The sequence below is a fragment of the Meles meles genome, chromosome 12, assembly GCF_922984935.1.
Source record: "Meles meles chromosome 12, mMelMel3.1 paternal haplotype, whole genome shotgun sequence".
Lineage (NCBI taxonomy): Eukaryota > Metazoa > Chordata > Mammalia > Carnivora > Mustelidae > Meles > Meles meles.
The window spans coordinates 42,466,476-42,485,936 of record NC_060077.1 but is presented as its reverse complement, the minus strand read 5'-3'; the positions used below and the strand labels follow the sequence as shown (position 1 = coordinate 42,485,936).

Here is a 19,461-nt window from a genome sequence, read left to right as displayed (position 1 = left end):
ACTTTATGGCTCACTTACACCTGAATCCCACAGATTTGAAGATTTACCTTTCTTAGAAGGGAAAAACCTGTTGAAATGCAGGAACAGTTTAATTTTAAAAAGATCAAGATGTCCCCAAAGGACATGATAAAGACTAATTACAAGAACAGGGAAAATGAACAGATGAAAATATCCTGCTCCCTTTTAATTCAAGTTTATTCTATTTATTCTGTGTAAGCCAAGGGAGGGATTGTCCTATTACTACATCTGATTTAGGCCATATGCACCTAAGCATGTCTGTTATGGGATGAATATTTGTGTCCTTTCTAAATTCATACGTTGAAGCTCTCACCCCTAAAATGATGGCGTTGGGAGGTAAGGCCGTTGGAAGGTGATTAGGTTTAGATGAGGTCATGAGGATGGGGTCCTCATGATAGGATTAGTGCCCTTCTAAGAAGTCTTTCTCCCTCTCTCTTGCCACATGTAAAGGTCATGTGAGGACACAGCAAAAAGCAACTTAAGAAACGAGGCCTATCTAGATGTTGACTCTAGACTCCAGAACAATGAGAAACAAATGTCTGTTGTGAAGCCACGCACACTGTGATATTTTGTTCTAGCAGCCCCCAAAGGCAGAGACAGTGTCTTGGAGAAAAATAATCTAAACTCCAAGAAATAGACTACAAAGACCTAGGCAGCTCTCGCTGGATACTCCTCCCATCCCAGGAGATAAAATCATGGTCTTTCGCAGATGCTCGTAGAAGAAAGTCAACCCACCACATGCACAGAATGTGCGAAAAGGAAGAACCAAAGCAAGAAGCCCTTGGATATACCCAGTGCCCACCTCACAGAGCCTCTCCTGCCACCTAGCCAGGGTTCTTGGAAGTGGTCATCACTGGCCTGCTTCCCAAAGGAGATGGTTCTCCATTTTCTCTCCCAAGCAGGCTTCACTTCCTCCTCCATGGAAATCTAGCTCTAGCCCATGATATGCCTATGATTGCATGCCTGCAAAATTCTACAGCTATTTGTGGGGTTATCTTAGGAATGGACTTACTCCACCTATTAGCTTTAGTGGCCAAAACCTATATGCTGCCGTGCTGGCATTTTCTGCCCTCACATGTCGTTCGAGGCTGCGTGTGTGTTTGGGCCTGAGCGGGTCATTGTGGTGGGGAGACCACCTTCGGGTGAAGCATTTGCCATGTGTAATGTTACTTAAGGTGATGCCACACAAATGCCTCAAATGAAACTGTCAGAGGCCGAATTAGCAATTAGTTCCAGGAGATAAGAATTGGAGCAGCTCCAAGGATTTGTGACAAAATAATTTGCTTTAAGGCAATTAAACCAGAAGCATAAATTTAAATTCTGAGGGGCAGAAAGTAGATGAGTGGTTGCCTAGGTTTGGGGCTGGGAGTGAAGGGTGACTAATTGGGGTGATGAAAATGTTCCAAACTTAAGTTGTGGGTGATGGCTGCACAACTGTGTGAGTATACTAAGAAAAAACCCAAACGTCTAATTACATACTTTAAATGGATGGTATGGTATGTGAATTCCATCTCAAGCTGCTAAGCATTTAATTCTGAGAGAATTACATCATCTATAAAAATAGTCCTGATATTTTATTAGCATTAGTAACTTTTTTTTTTTACAATTATTTCTGTGTGTGATGACTAATACTTTAGGTTATGTATGTTCCTGAGACAAATAGACTGCAGAAGTTGTAGGGTTTCAGACAAGGACCAGGTCCCAAGCACAAAAACGCAGGGAATGGATTTGTTCGGTCTGAGTGTTCTTTAGTCTTTCTCTGTGTTCTCCCCCATTACAGATCCGTGGGGTAGAAGGGGCTGTCTGAGCATGCGTGTGGTTCCTCCTACCTTATCTCTGGAGTCATCCCCTGTTCTCTACAGCTGGAAACATCACCTGCTGATTGTCCAGCAGGAGGATATAACAGGCTCTTCAGGGAGAAACATGGATCATGGGATAGTTTCTGTAAAGCCTTGAGGTGTTTGAGCGACTCAGTCAGTTGAACTTGGGATTCTTGGTTTCAGCTTAGGTCATGATCTCAGGGTCGTGGGACCGAGCTCCAAGTCTCACTTTGGCCTCACTGCTCAGTGTGGAGTCTGCTTGGGATTCTTAACCCTCTTCTTCTCCCTTCTCCTCTGCTCTCCCCGCAGGCCCTAGACATCTACTTGTCTGTGTGTACTCTCTCTCAAATAAATAAGTAAAATCTTAAAAAAAAAAAAAAAAAAAGGATAGGTTGCCTTATAATGAATTTATTTTATTATTTTATCAAGGGACTTTTTCTTTCTCTATATAATATTCTTAAAGAATAATTACAAACCGGGACGCCTGGGTGGCTCAGTGGCTTAAGCCGCTGCCTTCAGCTCAGGTCATGATCTCAGGGTCCTGGGATCGAGTCCCGCATCGGGCTCTCCGCTCAGCGGGGAGCCTGCTTCTCCCTCTCCCTGCCTGCCTCTCTTGTGATTTCTCTCTGTCAAATAAATAAATAAAATCTTAAAAAAAAAAAGAAAAGAATAATTACAAACCACCGTCCAGGATCATGATTGGAATGGGATCAGCACCCTAAAAGCACCCAGCTCCCAGCCCCCTCTGCATCTTTTCCCCAGTGTAAACTACCTCTCCTTTCCCGAGAAGTAACTACTTTTACCAATCTAATCATTTTAGTTTCTTTTACCTATAGATCTTCTAAAGCTTATCTTTTATTTATTTACACATAGTCAGGATGTGTATATTATAACTGTATTTATAACATCTGAATCCCATGGACTTTAAGATTTGCTTTTCTTAGAAAGGAAAAGCCCATTTTTTAAAAAAATTTTTATTTAAGATTTTATTAGAGAGCATGTGTGAGTGTACTCAAGCAGGGGTGGGCGGGAACAGAGGCAGAGGAAGAAGCAGACATACCCCACTAAACAGGGAGCCCTACATGGGGCTCGGTCCTAAGACCCTGGGACCATGACCTAAGCTGAAGGCAGGTGCTTAACTGACTGAGTCACCCAGATGCCGAAAGCCTATTTATTTAATTCTAATGATTTAACATCTTAATCATTGGTACATCTGTTCTCCTCTCCTTCATGGTGCCTTGCTTCCTTGTGTACTTAGTCATTTTAGACAGCGAGAAGATCACGTTCCTTGCAAAATTATTTTGCAAAGTTATTTGTGGCCTAGAAAAATATTCCGTTTTCTGTGAGTGATTATCATAGAAATATTTATAGCTCAAGGTCCTTTGAACCACTCAGGTGATGTAACTTTGAGCCCAGGATGTGAAAGAAGTCCACGTGGTTACAGCTTCTCATGAATGGCTACCCCCTTACTTTAGTGTCAAGATAGGAGTTTTCTTGGTATATCTGTGTTTTATTTTGCTCTGTTTTATGTGGAGTCGGGGGGGAGGGGAAGTGGATCATAGGGATATACCTACCTTCTGGTTCATGCTTATGTATAGAGTGTAATCTTTTGGAGTGCAAGTTTTGTGGGGTAGTTTTCTTATTAGATATTTCCTTGGGAGGACTGGGGCTTTAACATCTGCTCACTTCTTCCTACACTAGGATATTATCAAAACCTAAACTTGTGATCAGCCTGATTCAGTAAACGTCCCCAGTGCAGAAGCACCTTTACTGTTTTAGTTACCTCTCTAACTTCCTGCTTTCCAGTAACTCCTTATGAACTCACTAGATCTTGGATGTTTTGAAGGATATATATGTATACTTAGAGATGTATGGATCCTGCCATATTACTGCAGGTGAAACCCTATGAGAACATAACTTTAAATTTGCAAGATGAAATATTTATTGGTTTTTATATTACAGTGACTAAAAGTCAAGCCTGGGTACATCTTTTTGGCTGGAGGTACTATGTCTTCCTGTGACTGAGGGTGGGGGACAAAACAGAATAGGGAAAGGGGAATGCTTTGTATACTTCCTTTGGGGAAGTTTATTAGAATTTCTGAGTGGGAAGAGGAGATTTATGCTAAAGATGATTGTGTATATGTATGTATGTAAGGTATATCAAAAGGTGGTTTGGATTTTTAAAAAGTTTAGAAACACGATTCTATAATCAATCCTATTTTCTAAAACTTCATTGAAGTTGCAGTTCTACAAATTCTGTAATGAAGACGCCCTTTTACATTTTGGGTCTGTGACTTCTTAGATAATTTATTGAAAGCTATAGATGCTCTTCTCCAGAAATAATTCACAAATGTACACATATACAAATTGAGATTATAATTTCAGATGGTCAAAGGGACCCTCTATAGTCCATTCGTTGATCTAGATTAAGAACTTCAGCTCTGGGGCGCCTGGGTGGCTCAGTGGGTTAAGCCTCTGCCTTCGGCTCAGGTCATGATCCCAGGGTCCTGGAATTGAGCCCCACATCGGGCTCTCTGCTTGTCAGGGAGCCTGCTTCCTCCTCTCTCTCTGCCTACTTGTGATCTCGGTCTGTCAAATAAATAAATAAAATCTTAAGGAAAAAAAGAACTTCACCTCTTAAAATATTAAATACTAGTTTAATTTCCATAAAGGAATAAGTTAAGTAACCTATGACCATCCATAAAACTAGAATTGTATGCAGGTATTAAAAAGGAAATAACTTGGGGTGCCTGACTGGCCCAGTCGGTAGAGCATGTGACTCTTCATCTTGGGGTTGTGAGTTCAAGCCCCATGTTCAGCATAAGAGTTTACTTAAAAAAAAGAAAGAAAGCAACTCTATGTATACTAATGTAGACAGATGCTAAAGATACAATGTCAAGGGGCGCCTGGGTGGCTCAGTGGGTTAAGCCTCTGCCTTAGGTTCAGGTCATGATCTCAGGGTCCTGGGATCAAACCCCGTATCGGGCTCTCTGCTCAGCAGGGAGCCCGTTTCTCCCTCTCCCTCTGCCTGCCTCTCTGCCTACTTGTGATCTCGCTCTCTGTCAAATAAATAAATAAATAAAATCTTTAAAAAAAAGAATAGGGGCGCCTGGGTGTCTCAGTGGGTTAAAGCCTCTGCTTTCGGCTCAGGTCATGATCCCAGGGTCCTGGGATCAAGCCCCGAATCAGGCTCTCTGCTCAGTGGGAAGCCTGCTTCCTCCTCTCTCTCTGCCTGCCTCTCTGCCTACTTGTGATCTCTGTCTAATAAATAAATAAATTTTAAAAACCTTAAAAAAAAAGAATAATTCAGAAAAGAAAAAAGAAAACTTAAAAAAAAACATACAATGTCAAGTGTAAAAAGAACAAATGAGAATGATTTTGTTTGTGTATACACTATGGAATTATAATTTTGTTTGTGTACATGTAGAAAATGTCTGCAGGGATATAGAAAAACTTGACATTGTGACTGGATGAATATTGTAGAGACTTTTTTCTTAAACCAAGTAAGATTTGGACTTTCCACCATAAGCTTGTATTTCTTGTATATATTATGAAGAAAAATTGAGTTAAAAAATCATTCTTCTAAAATACAGTGTTTTATAGTCTTTATAATCTACTCCAAAGGAAAAATCACAGATATAATATATTTATTGCTATCCAAATGAGATCCTTTCCTCTAGTTGAAAATTTTTATCTCTTTTTCCTTTTTTGTTTTCCAAAAGGTTAAAAGACATTTTTGGACTTTCCTTCTTGACTTGACTGTCATTGTCCAGTTATCTTGCTTTTGCTTCTTGCTTCAGGTTTTCAATTTCTTGTTTGTGTGTAATGATTATGTGAATGAAATCCAGGCATATGTAAGTTATATTGAAATATTGCTTGAATTTCTACATGAATTCTCTTATTTCATGACTTACTAAGTCATACATTTATGATTTTTATACAAAACATTCCATGGATTGTTAGCTCAAATTATGCTGTTACAGTCAACTACATGAAATGAGGTAATTAGAAAGCTGCCAAGTTCTTACATGATCATCTTTGTTTCAAATATTTGTCTCAAAATATTGATCTGTTATATACTTACGTGGATAGATTTATTAATGCTAATCCTTACCAGATATTGAATTTTTCACCTGCAATTTCCATTTAATTATGTCCTAATTTTTTTTAAGCAGAGCTAATTTTCTAACTTTATTTTCTAAAATGAGGCATTTTGGGTGACATTAGAAAAGAGACACTTTTTCTGGCTTCAGTTAGAGCTGGGTTTAGAATGAAGTCAAGAAATGGGTATAATAATCACAGATACTACTACAACAGAAAGTCCAACTATTCTAGCTCGTTGATCACAGAAAGTGTCATCTACTAACTAGTCAGGAGTCTGGTTGTCTCTCCCATTTTTGTCAACGAATATGGCTCCATCTCCTTGGAAGTTTTCAAACTTACACCAAGGATGCAGCCAATCGATTCAGTCACATGTGAGCAGTGGGTGTGGCCTCTCCTGTGCTGAGGGTAGATGATTAGCTCAGAGTAACCTCCCCCTCAGCCCAGAGTGAGAAGCTTCCTGAAATGTACCTAATGACCTAATGTAATTACTTTAATGGGGATTCGCTTCAACAGATGGCCAGCATCTCTGTCTTGCAATTGGTTATTTGCTGACAACTTCCTTCTGTTGAACTCAACTCTTTCTGATTTAATAGACCCTCCTTACATTTAATTCTAACTTTCCAAAATAAAGAAATTGGTAATACCCAATCTGTAACCCCACATTCCTCTTCCTCATATCCATGTTTAAATTGTCATCAATTCCGTAAGTCTAATCGCTTTGATCCCATGGATTGCCTTGGTCTTGACAGGGTCTTCTATAATAATCACAGGATTCTGTCCCTCCAGTTAAAACCCTTATTCATTTCCTACACTGTCTTCTGAATTATCTGTTAAAGAGACAAACTTGGTCATTGCATTCCCTAGGTTAAAGATATTCAATGGCTCCTCAATTCTTAAGGATAAAGTCCAAACTCTGTGTTGGCATTTTTATAATTTAATCCATTCTCTTCTGCTTCTTACTATTCTCTTCCTACACACCTTTTGCTCCTTTATCTTACTTATTTTCCTGTTTGTTTCTTGACCCATGCTATTCCCTCTGCCTGTAATTTTTTGTCCTCTTTCTTTACCTGGCAAATTCCTACTCATCTTTTAAATCTCATATCTGTTATCATCCTTACTGTAAAAACTTCCTGAATTATTTACCCTGTCCCTGTCCTCTCTTAACTTTTAAAAGGTGCCTCTCATTTCTTTTATCACTGCACTGTAATTATAGACTTCTCTCTCTCCAAGAGAGTAGACCCTGTGTCTTAACCATCTCTGAATCTAGTACCTCCACAGTGCCTGTCTGGCTCAATACAGATTTTTGGGCTTTTTTTCAGTTATATGTTGTGAATCTGAAACCAGTTCATATGTCTTTCTAAGGTGATTGATCTTTCCTTAAGAAAACTAGAGTGGGGTGCCTGGGTGGCTCAGTTGGTTAAGTGTCTGCCTTTGGCTCAGGTCATGATCCTGGGGTCTTGGGATCAAGTCCCACATCCTCCCCACTCGTGGTGTCTCTCACTATCTCTGTCTTTCTCTCGCTCTCTAATAAATAAATAAAATCTTAAAAAAAAAAAAAAAGAACAAAACTGGACTATCACAAAATGCACTTCAGAATAAGCCTAGTTACCTAATGGCCAGCTGGGATACCCTGTCTTCATTTTATAATTTTGTAGTTTATGGATATTCATAGGGATAGTTAAAAAGTAAGAAAGAGGCAAAGGCTAATCAAGAAATTTTACTTCTTCTTAATTTTAAGCCCCCTACTCCAGTAATATAAAGTGGACACACTGGAGATTCTAGAAGATTCTCCATCCAAATCTTTCCTTTTCTCTGTCTTATAGAAATATGTTTATTTTCTTGGGTAGAGGTAGCCACACCTCTTCTGGGGCCACAGTCTCTTATCTATGATTTTGATTACTCTTTTAAAAATTTTTTTCCAATTCTTGAATAAATACATTAACATGGGGTGCCTAGGTGGCTCATTCGGGGAGCATCTGACTCTTGACTTCAGCTTGGGTCATGATCTCAGTGTCCTGAGATTGATTCCTATGTTGGCCTCTGTGCTCATCAGGGAGTCTGCTTTTGTCTCTCTCTCTCTCTCCACTCCCCCTATAAAATAAATAAAATAAATCTTAAAAAAAATTATGTTAGGATAGTAGAGTTGTGGTAAAGAGCAGTTGCAATGGTTAGAAAGACTGACCCATCTGATCCTTACGTTGTGCTTAAATATTTTCAACTCAAATCAGCTGGTGTTTCTTCCTTTCTTTTCTTTTTTTTTTTTTTTTTTTTGAAGATTTTATTTATTTGAGAGAGAGAGAGCACGAGAAGGGGAGGAGGGTCAGAGGGAGAAGCAGACTCCCTGCTGAGCAGGGAGCCTAATGTGGGACAAGATCCCAGGACTCCAGGATCATGACTTGAGCCATAGGCAGTCACTTAACCAACTGAGCCACCCAGGCGCCCCAAATCAGCTGGTCACTACCCTTTTTGTTTTTCTGCTAGACAGCTTTTTCACCCCTCTTCTGTCTTATGATCTCATATTTCTGTTTTTTTCTCTCAGTCACATTGATTGCATTTCACTGCTCTGAATGTCATCATGTTAATGTAATTTATAAAGATCCCAGTGACTCTTCTGTTAATCTTACATTTTTAGGAGTGGGAGATCTTAAAGAATTTTATTATCAAGCTCTTGAGGCATTGGGTATTTGCTGTTTTTTAACATCAGCAAAACATTCAGTACTTGACCCTCTCAGTATTTGATTCCTATATTATCAAGAGAAGAGCTCTAAGCGAGTCTCATTGTAGCATAAAGTTTGCCAAGATGCTATAATTGTCAACATCATTTCATGGTAGAGGATATTCACTAGGCAGCAGTGGTTGTATAATGTCTCATTCATTTAATCTATTCCATCTCCATATTCAGGATACCTCTATACCCCATAAGAACGTAAAAACTGATATTATACTTGACCTTTGTTTCCCTAGTACAGCTTTCAACTGCCACTGGTTTCTTTCCTTCCTTCCTTTCTTGCTTGCTTGCTTTCTTTCTTTCTTTCAACTGCCACTGGTTTCAAATAGAGAAGTCCCCAAGCTGTGGTCCATAGCCTGGGTGTGCTCAGCTGTGTCCAGAGGGACTGGTACAAAAGCGTAGGAAGATATGAATGTGCTGTCTTGTGGATACAGCCCAAGGTCAAGGACTATCACAGGACTAGAATTTTGTATAGGGAGCACAGCCCCTTTGCCTAAAATTTGCTTATAGGTGAGTTTGCTGAAGAGTCAGCTTGGCATAGTGTCTACCATAGTGGCTCAGGTGAGGGTCACTCTTAAATTTTTGGACCTGTGTGATGATGAAGCATCAGTTTGATGAAGATAAGAAATACACCATTTGACATAATTGTACTGTTGCTATTCACAGAGTTGCCCTAGATTGATTAGCCTAATGAGATAGGCTCATCATGATTTTTCTTTTTCGTATCCCTTATAGCTCTTAGGTTAATAATTTCTTGCGTACAATAGATTCTTAATAAATATTTGTTGAAAAAAAATAGACATAGAGAAAGAAATGGAGTAACTTGGCATGAAAGTCCTGTGTAAGGCCTGCTCTGGGCTAAGAGCCATGCTGCCCTGTTCTTAAAGCCAAGAGGCTCCCTCCAAGCCTTCCTCCGAAATCCTTGATTTCTGGGCCAAGCAATGCAAAGTGACCCACTCCCATGATCAGAACCAGATTTCTTTCTAATGTGCAATAATAGGATAGGCTCTTCAAAAGCACTTCAAAGTAACCAGGAAAGTTAGGACTTGCCATGGGAAGAAACAGAGCCAGGGGCCCCTTGGCTGGGGTCTGAAATGAATCCTTGGTTGAACAAGTAATGGAAACTGACAAAGCTCCCAAACTGTAGAGAACCCAGAGCACAGAGAGGTTGGTTAGTCAGACTCAGTCATATTCCTCATGCGACATTCTACACTGAAGACACAGGGTTGAGGGAAGCCAAACTGGCGCTCATGCTTGCCTTCTTCCTACACTGATGTGTAGACTTAAAAGACCTTTCTCGGCTGAGAGCCAAGTCATGAGTCCAGCTCAAAGCAGAGCAAACTCACAGCTTCCTTTGCTTTGTAGCAAACCCTTATATCCAGAATCATTCTCAGCCCCTTTTTCCTAATAGGTCTGCTGTTACTATTACTAGTATGTCATCATTTATTGAGTGTATGCAACTTGCTGTATATTAACTATTGTCTTTTCAACTGTGAGTGAGGAAAGAGCAGCTCAGAAAAGTTAGTTAATTTGCCCACAGTCACACAGCTAGTAAGTAGGAGAGCCAGGACCTAAACCCAGGCAGTCAGACTCTAGAACTAAACTCTTAACAACTACCCTATACCGAAACATACCCCTCATGAAGCACAGCAAACACGATTACACAGGTGCTCTATGAAAGTAAGACAACATGTTTCTATATAATACTACTCTGTGCATTTGTATCTATATTATAAATAGATATTATTAATATATATTAAATACATATTAATAAATAGCTATTAATGTATATTACTAAAGATTCTAGAGGCAGTTGTTTTACAAAAATAAGATAATGTACTATATATTATATATATACACACCAGTATTTTTTTTATATATATATATATATATATATATATATATATATATATCAGCATATTATGTATAATTGACCCCTGAACAACATGGGTTTGAACTGCACAGGCCCACTTACTGGTGGATTTTCTTTTTTTGTAAAAGCAGACTCCATGCCCAGCATGGAGCCCAACATGGGGTTTGAAGTCATAACCCCGAGATCAAGAAATGAGATTAAGAGTTATCTCCTTGGAATGCCTGGGTGGCTCTGTCAGTTAAGTGTCTGCCTTCAGCTCAGGTCATGATCCCAGGGCGCTGGATAAAGTTCCGCATCGGGCTCCGTGCTCCCCTGCTTCTTTCTACCTCGGCTCTTTCCCCTGCTTGTGCTCTCTTTCTGACAAATAAATAAAATAAGATCTTTAAAAAAGAAAAAGACTTGGACCCTTAGGGGTACGTGGGTGGCTCAGTCGTTAGGCGTCTACCCTTTGCTGGGGTCATGATCCCGGGGTTGTGGAATTGAGCCCTGTGTCCGGCTCCCTGCTCAGCGGGAAGCCTGTTTCTCCCTATCTCACTATCTCTCCGTCAAATAAGTAAATAAAATCTTTAAAAAAAAAAAAAAAAGAGTTGGACCCTTAACCTCACATGGGAGGTGCCCCGCACATGAATTGTTTTGATAAATATAGTACAATACTGGAAATGTATTTTCTCTTCTTGATGACCTTCTTTATTTTTATTCTTATTTAGATTATTTGTTTATTTGACAGACAGAGAGAGTGCAAGCAAAAGCAGGAAGCAGGCTTCCAGCTGAACAGGGAGCCCAACTACCCAAGGCTCGATTCCAGGATCCTGAGATCATGACCTGAGCTGAAGGCAGTTGCTTAACCAACTGAGCCACCCAGGCACCCCCTTGATGACTTTCCTAATAACATTTGCTTTTCTCTAGCTTACTTAATTTTAAGAATACAGTATATAATATGTATATGTGTATATATATATTATATGTAAAATATGTATTAATTATCTGTTTATGTTATTGGTAAGACTTCCAGTGAACAGTGGGCTATGAGTGGTTTAGGTTTTTGGGGAGCCAAAAGTTATATTTAGCTTTTTGACTATGCGGGAAGTCGGTGCCCCAAAACCCCACACTGTTCAAGGATCAACTTTATATATTGGTCCTCTGTGGTATCAATAGTAGTTGGTTTTTCTACATGTAGCAACAAATTCATAATAGTAAATATTCACCCTTCACTCTAGAGATGGGAGGTTACTACTAGCCCCTTACCGCACGTAACCCTACAGCAATCCCATAAGGACATAGGATAGGTATTCCTATTAGGTCCTGTGTGCTGCAGGTGGCAGGCCAGCTTGTGAGAGTTTCAAGAAGATATGAGATATTTGAGTCTTGAAAAAAGAGTGGCACTAAACCATGAATAAAAACTGCAAAATCAAAATTAGTAAAAATTTAGTGAAATACTGTTTTAAACTACCATTACGTTAGCATCACTAATTGTTACATGCACTGTTAACAAACTTCCATTACATTTGAAAATACTTTGTGGATTAGGTTTTTTCCTTTTGTGAGAAATTCTGAAGTATGTACATTTGCCAAAGAATCAGAGCTAATCATAAGCAAAATGAGTTTTACATATGTAATTTTGATTGTAGTTAAAAACTTTCAAATGGTTACAGGAAGCTCATTAATGGGAGTGGGGATCATTGTAAAAATGTTTGAAATGTACAGGGTGGATTTTCTTATTTATTTATTGTAAAGGGGTTAGGGGAGGGGCAGAGAGAGTCTTAGGCAGGGAGCATTGAGCATGGAGCCTGACACAGGGCTCCGGCTCACGAGCCAGAGATCAGAACCTGAGCCCAAACCTTGACTGCTTAACCACCTGCACCACTCAGGTGCCCCATTAACCTCCCTTGTTTTTTCATTCATTCAATCATTCATTCATTCATTTACTAATTAAGCTCCATGCTCAGGGTGGGGCTTGAATTCACAACCCTGAGATCAGGAGTCACGTGCACTACCAACTGAGCCAGCCAGGTGCCCCTACAGGGTGGATTTTCTAGAAGAAGACAAGTTCTGGGCCTGTGAAACTCCCGATTACCACCGTGCAGGTTGAGAGCTGATTTGCCTAAGGTAAGTGGGTAGTTAAGTATGGAGGTCAAGCTCAGACCTTGTCTCCGGGCTGTGGTGGTCTTTCTGTTCAGGGTCTCCGGGGAGCAGTCTCCTTCAACATCTAGATCCACTTCAGGACCTGCCAAACCAGTGCCTGTCACTGATAGACACACATTCTGGATTATGTTCACTTATATATGCTCCACTGTAATTATTTACAAGAACTAACCAGCTGCTCCCTCACCGAGTCTTTTGAGACTGTGCCTGGCAGCCGTGGGAACTAAAAGTGAACTTGAAGATTTCACGGTGTGCCGTATCCTGTGGACAGTTTATAACAAACTGCCATGAAACCACTTTTAACCTATCTGGAGACGCAGGCATATAGAAAAGGAGGGTAGTGTGGCAGATGATTTCAAGGGTTTCAAGGGTTTCAAGTCCTGCGTTTGAAAAATTCTGTGACCTCGAGTTAGTAATGTCTCCATGCTTCGGTTTCTTCTTTTCTAAAACCAGTGATAATAATAAAACCTACTGAATTGGGGCCTCCTGGGTGGCTCAGTTGGTTAAGCAACTGCTTTCAGCTCGGGTCATGATCTCCGAGTTTCGGGATGGAGTCCCACATCAGGCGCCCAGCTCCATGGGGAGTCTGCTTCTCCCTCTGACCTTCTCCCCTCTCATTTTCTCTCTCTCTCTCTCAAATAAATAAATGAAATTTTAAAACAAAACAAAAAAACAACTACTGAGTGACTGTGAAGTTTCAGTGAGATAATGTATGTGTTGTTTTCTTTGCTTTCTTTAACTATGAACAGTTTATAAAGTGCTCAACAAATATGAGCTCTTTGTATTATTACTTGCCTTCATTTCTTATCAGTAGTCTAGCTCTTTGTCCAGGACTAAAAAAGCATACCCAGGAGATAGGCATTTTCTTTTTTTTTTTTTAAGATTTTTATTTATTTATTTGACAGAGATCACAAGTAGGCAGAGAGGCAGGCAGAGAGAGAGGAAGGGAAGCAGGCTCCCGCGGAGCAGAGAGCCCGATGTGGGGCTGGATCCCAGGACCCTGGGATCATGACCTGAGCCCAAGGCAGAGGCTTTAACCCACTGAGCCACCCAGGCGGAGGTAGGCATTTTCTATATTATTATGTAATGCTGGTTGAATAGAGAAGGCACAGCCCCTGTGAAGGGGTATATGGCAATGTCTAGTACAAATATGTATGCATTTACCCTTGACTGGGCAGTTCAACCTCTAGGAGGGTTGTTTTTGTTTTGTAAGCATTTTTTATTTTTAAATAATCTCTACACCCAATGTGGGGCTCAGACTCAAAACTCCTAGGTCAAGAATTGCATGCTCCACCAACTGAGCCAGCCAGGCCCCCTCTTAACCTAGGAGTTTTGAGCCAATGTCATAAAAGTAAAAACAAAACAACATAAATAAACACCTAAAATATATTGAGTGTCTGTAGGCCAAATATTTTACTATATACTTCAACATGATCTCCTTGTATTTAAGCCTTTAACCATCTGGAGTGCTAAGTAGCTCTCACCCCATTTTACAGATAAGGCAAGTGTGGCTCAGTCACTCGCTTCTGATCACAACACAGTCAAGAAGTCATAGCTACAAAGTTTGAAACTGGGAATGTCTTTTTTACTATCCTATACTTTCTTCCAGTAGAGTGTCTTCGAAACTCGTGGTAGGAGCTCGTATTATAAAATCAGTCCTTTAAAAGAAATTAAACTAGCCTCTATTCCTGGCGGGCATATATTGAACCACAGAGCCACATACTGAACCACCAGCCACAGATCTGGTAGCTTCCTGTGTTCACCTAAGCCTAAGCCTAAAACTAGGAAACACCTGAACATCCGTACCTATCTCCAAAACATTTCCGATCCATAAGGCATTGGGACTGGCCCCTGATTTTGCATTTCACTGAATTATTGCAAAAATGCTTTGGCTTTTTTTCATCAAAACCAAACCAAAAGTTGTACGCGTGCTCTTTGAACTTAAAGCATTCATGATTTCAACAGAGCTGTTGTATGTGCACCTGCAGCAATATTTAGAGATGTGAACATCTTAGTTAAATACCAAATGTACGTGGGATCATCTTCAAGTTGATTTTACAGTTAATTTTAATGGGTGTGATGGATAATTTAAGAGGGTGTGGTTTCCAAGGTCAAACTCCAGACCCTGCCATCAAGTGATTTTAGCAGTTGTCTGAATTATGGTATGCTCCAAAATGAGCAGTAAGTTCAGACTATAAGTGTGGATTTAAAATGTAAAAGCCAGGGCACCTGGGTGGCTCAATGGGTTAAAGCCTCTGCCTTCGGGCTCAGGTCATGATCCCAGGGTCCTGGGATGGAGCCCGGCCTCCGACTCTCTGCTTAGCAGGGAGCCTGCTTCCTCCTCTCTCCCTGCCTGCCTCTCTGCCTGCTTGTGATCTCTTTCTCTCTGTCAAATAAATAAATAAAATATTAAAAAAAAAATGTAAAAGCCGTTTTCTAAATTCAGGATTGAAATAGTGGAAGTGGCTCTGATATTCCTATAGAATTTACTTCAAAAACTGATGAGACCACTGGTCTTGAAAGCTGCCTTCTTACATAGATTAAGAGAGTTATTCTTTTAAAGGAGGAGCTTTGTTTACACTGAGAATTTATGGTAGATGGCTAAGAGTAATAAAAACAGATATTGAAACTTACACTCTTTAAAAACAAAGAAGAGAAAGAAAAGAAGCCATTGTCTAAAATTGGTAGATTTTCCCATACAGCTTGTTTTTGATTTATAAATTTCTATTTCCTACCCCAGAGAGGGTGGTGGAGGATAGGTTATGGCTCTTTGGAGGCAGGTGGTCTTCTGGGTTATGCTAATTTGTTGCCAGGGGCTCAAGGCTTCTTATTCAGCAGAGAATAGTTTTTGGCTACAGAAGTTCAAAGATTTACAGAAGGCTGCTCTCTGGATAGCTGTGCTTGTAATCACTTTAGTCCTCCTTATTAAAAAAACTTCCAGTGTTGACAAATGGCACACTCAGGAAGCCCGAGTTCATAAACTACTTCATAGAAAATATTATTAATATTGATGAAATTAGTCTTTAACACTTTCTTTTTTTTTTTCTTTAACACTTTCTTGAACCAGCCTGAAAAACCTTTCCTTTCTTCCCAGCCCCAGGACTAGAAGAGCAGGTAAGGGCACAGTCCCATCTGATGAGAACACCCCCCCCACCCCCCCACCCCGTTTTGGGTTGGTTCCTGGCACTATTCACTCTGGCAGCTGCTCCCTCTCCACAGAGGTGTCATGGCTCCTGGTGAGGTAATCAGGGAACCCTATTCCTGGTTGCTTCTCTCTTAAGTTCTCAAAGTGGGAAAGCAAGGGTTGTGGCTGGTTGTCTGTGGCTTTGCCCCAAATCAAGCTGACTTCCAGCTTGATTTCAGGCTGGAAAATAAGGCTTTCAGGCTATGATATAATCCTAGTGGAAGTGATTATTTGTTTGCAAGATCTTAGGACACTGGGAGGAGGGGTGCTATGGGAAGGCTTGGGAATACTGCAGAGAATGGGGAAAGTAAAGAAGAGAATAAGAGCCTATTGAGCACCTACTGTATTCCGTACACTGTTAAATCCTTTATGTATATCATAGTTTGGTCTTTATAGCTGCTCTGAGAAATAGAGATCTTCATTTTATTGGAGAGCAAGGCAAAAAATGGTGGTTAGTGGCCAAACCCACCCAGTTAATAGATGGCTTTCTGTTGCCTGAAGGGGCACCCTGTTCACTTTCTCTCACAGGGAAGAAAAAGAAATGTAGCTGGAGTAGAGGAGGAGGGAGAGGGAAGAGAAGGAGAGGAGAAAGAAAAACTTAAAAAGAAAAAAAAAAAGAATGAATGTGAGAGAGCTCTGAACCTTTGCCAGTGGTTATTAGATGTTAATGCTATCTGAAGTGAGGGTAACCCCAAGAAAGACTGGAAACTAGGCACACCTTGACTCACCTTCTAGCTTCTGGGTCACACTGGGTCATCTATGCCATTTTAGGAGGAACCTAGTTTTTGGAAACTGTTTGGTAGATTCTCAACTTAATGCTTATCCTGCCCAGAGACATTGCTATGTAATAGGAAAATTTCACCCAAAGTATTGTAAGTCTCTGAACATTTGAGAAGAGAACATTTCTTTGCTCAGTCGGTGATCCAGTTTCCAAGTTAGCCCTAGAAGTAGGAGGTCTGCGTTTCTTTGCAGAAACAACTCTCTAAGTATTGACTTCTGTTTCTACAGTATTGTTTTTAGCTTCCTGACACACTGCTTACTGCTTTTCACTCTGGTGGAACCAGGAGGAACTCCTTCCCCCAGGCAGCCCTTCCCAATCTCTGTAGCTCTCTGACTTAAAGGTCTGAAAAGATGTTTGGTTTTGATTTCTCATGGTAAAAATGTTGAGACCTCATTCTAAATTTATTTCTAGAAATAGTTCCATCAGCTGTCTATTTGTTAATAGATTTACCGCAGTCTAGCTTGACATCTGAGCATATGGACTTTGCTCAAAAAGTAGAAAGACACAATGACAAGGACAAAATTCAGCTAGGGAGGAAATGACATTAATAAATTTGGAGTATTTTTTAAATGTTAAATTCATTTGGGGTTGTTATGGTATGACTATTTGTGTCCCCTCAGAATTCACATGTTGAAAACTTACACCCCCCAAGGTGATGCTATTAGGAGGTGAATAACACAAGAAGATGGAACCATCAATGAATGGGATCAGGGCCCTTATAAAAGGGATCCCAGAGAGCTCCTTCCCACTTCCACCATGGGAGGACACAGTGAGAACTCAGCAGAAGAGGGACCGCAGCAGACACCAATCTTGGATTTCTAGTCCCCTCAACGGTGAGCAGTAAATCTGTTGTGTAAGCCACCAATCTACCATAATTTGTTGCAGCAGCCCAAACAAACCCTGACAGGGATATTTGAGATGCACTGCACGTCATATTATGGACAACAGTATTTCTTAAGTGGAGAAATGGAGTATCTCCGTATTCAGCATGCAAGTAAAGCCAGATCATAGCTTTGAATTGGAAGAACAGCTCCATTTTTTATAGATTTACCATATAGGCATTATGCTGTGGGTATTATGAATTTTGATTATGGGAACAAAGATTGAATAAAGATTTTACTTGTTTTTTCCCTATGCCTGAGGAGTCATTTCATTTTCTGGGTCAGAGGCTGTGAGGCCATAGAAAGCACCACCTCAGATGTGACAAAAGTCTTAAGTCCCCTGCCCTGAAGGGGATTGTGGCTCACCAGCCATTACCATGGAGAAGTAAGATACTTAAAACCTATCTAAATACAATGAAGTGACAAGAAGAAAAAGGGAAAACAAAAGCTCCACATGGCCAAGGGAGCTTTTGTTGATGAAATGGAAGCTGGTCGTGGAGACACAGGGAATTTACTGTTCACACAGGTTTCACCTCTGCAGCTCACTGAAGCCCCATGGCATGCCTGTACGGGACACAACTGTGGGCCAGGACTTGAAGAACCATCTCATCTGTTAGATTTTTTCATAGTGGCTCTTCTGTTCCCATTTTTGAAGACGTGGAACTTTTCCAAAAAAGCCAAACTTCATTCCCTTGTATAGGCTTTCTAAAGAGTTTATCCCATTTTGGTATTTTGGATTCTCAGCTACCTATGAGGTCTAAACAAATCACTTTTGAGGCAAATTCTCCTTATGGAACACACCCAGGTTATCAGTCACCAGGGCCTGTCACCAGCCTCTGCTGTCTCATCTTGTCCCTTCCAGACTGGATGCCTCCTTCCCAATGCTCCCTTTGCCACATGTCTGAACATACCATGGGTCTGTAGGATAAAAAGCGGCTGCCTGGGGCTGGACCCTTCCTCCATGGAAAGAAAGAGCAGCCTATAGAGTGTGAGGGCAGGCAGCCTAACTCAGTTCTTTGTGACCTGCATTCTTGTTTCTCCTTGATGAGCCTGGTGTGCTGGCCCCATTTGTGGAAATATGTGCCCGGCCCCCTGCCTTTTCCCTGCTTCAATTTCAAGAGGGAAAATCCCTTCTAAAAGGAATATTTAGAAGATTATATCATGGACTTCCTGGTACAGAATGGTTTTGCTCCCATTGGATGAAAGAGTTTTTCTCTGGTTACTATGCCCCAGCCACCTCCCACTTTCCCATTCTCCCAATTTGCTTCTGGATGTTTCTCTCTTAACCTGATTTTATTCCAGTGAGATTATCAATCAAAAATTAGAGCCTGGAATCCATCAGCATTATCAATAAAACTTTGCAACTATTTATTTTAAAGTTTTTTTCCTGGTCAGATATTTTTCTTCATTGCAAAATCATGACAGCATTGATGTGTGTTTCTGTGTAAGCATAATTTTAGGTCTTTAAAACATGAAAGGACATTTGACTTTTAACCTTACCATTAATGTGGTATAAATAGCTTTTTTTCTTTTTGCTGACTTAAAAAGCTTACGTGAAGCTGCAAAATGCTGAAGGGGGCACCCCTGCTTCAGAGAAAGAGAAAGCAGAAAATTGCATGACAAAAATACTTGGTGGGAAGTAGCACAGGCAATCTTTGTTGATTTTTCTCTTACAACTTTGAGAATTGTTTTTCCTTAAAAAGAAGAGAAAAGATAAGCTACCTAAAATAATGCTATTTTTAGAGTTCTACAATAATCCCAAAGAGTCATTCTTAAAGAAAAGGTAGGTTTCATTTCTGGCCATGGATCCCCTCCACTGATTTACGTACTCCTTGACATGATTAGTGGGAGGAAGCTGCCTCGAGTTCATACCACAGATGGAAAATAGCAAGTACGGTAATCAGCTAAGCATTCATAAGGACTGCTGTCT

General features: G+C 40.4%; 1 protein-coding gene and 1 long non-coding RNA gene across 25 annotated transcripts in view; one reads left to right on the top strand and one right to left on the bottom strand.

The window, feature by feature from the left end:
• The window catches only part of LOC123954193, a 38,773-nt gene extending 21,034 nt beyond the window's left edge, over window positions 1–17,739 (top strand). For all 3 annotated transcript variants that reach the window (XR_006821043.1, XR_006821045.1, XR_006821044.1), the window contains exons 4-5: window positions 15,753–15,799; window positions 17,303–17,739. This is a non-coding gene — a long non-coding RNA (uncharacterized LOC123954193). The remainder of the gene's footprint in view (window positions 1–15,752; window positions 15,800–17,302) is intronic.
• DLGAP1 (DLG associated protein 1) overlaps window positions 1–19,461 on the bottom strand; it is a 906,793-nt gene that overhangs the window by 89,714 nt on the left and 797,618 nt on the right. The window lies entirely within an intron of this gene.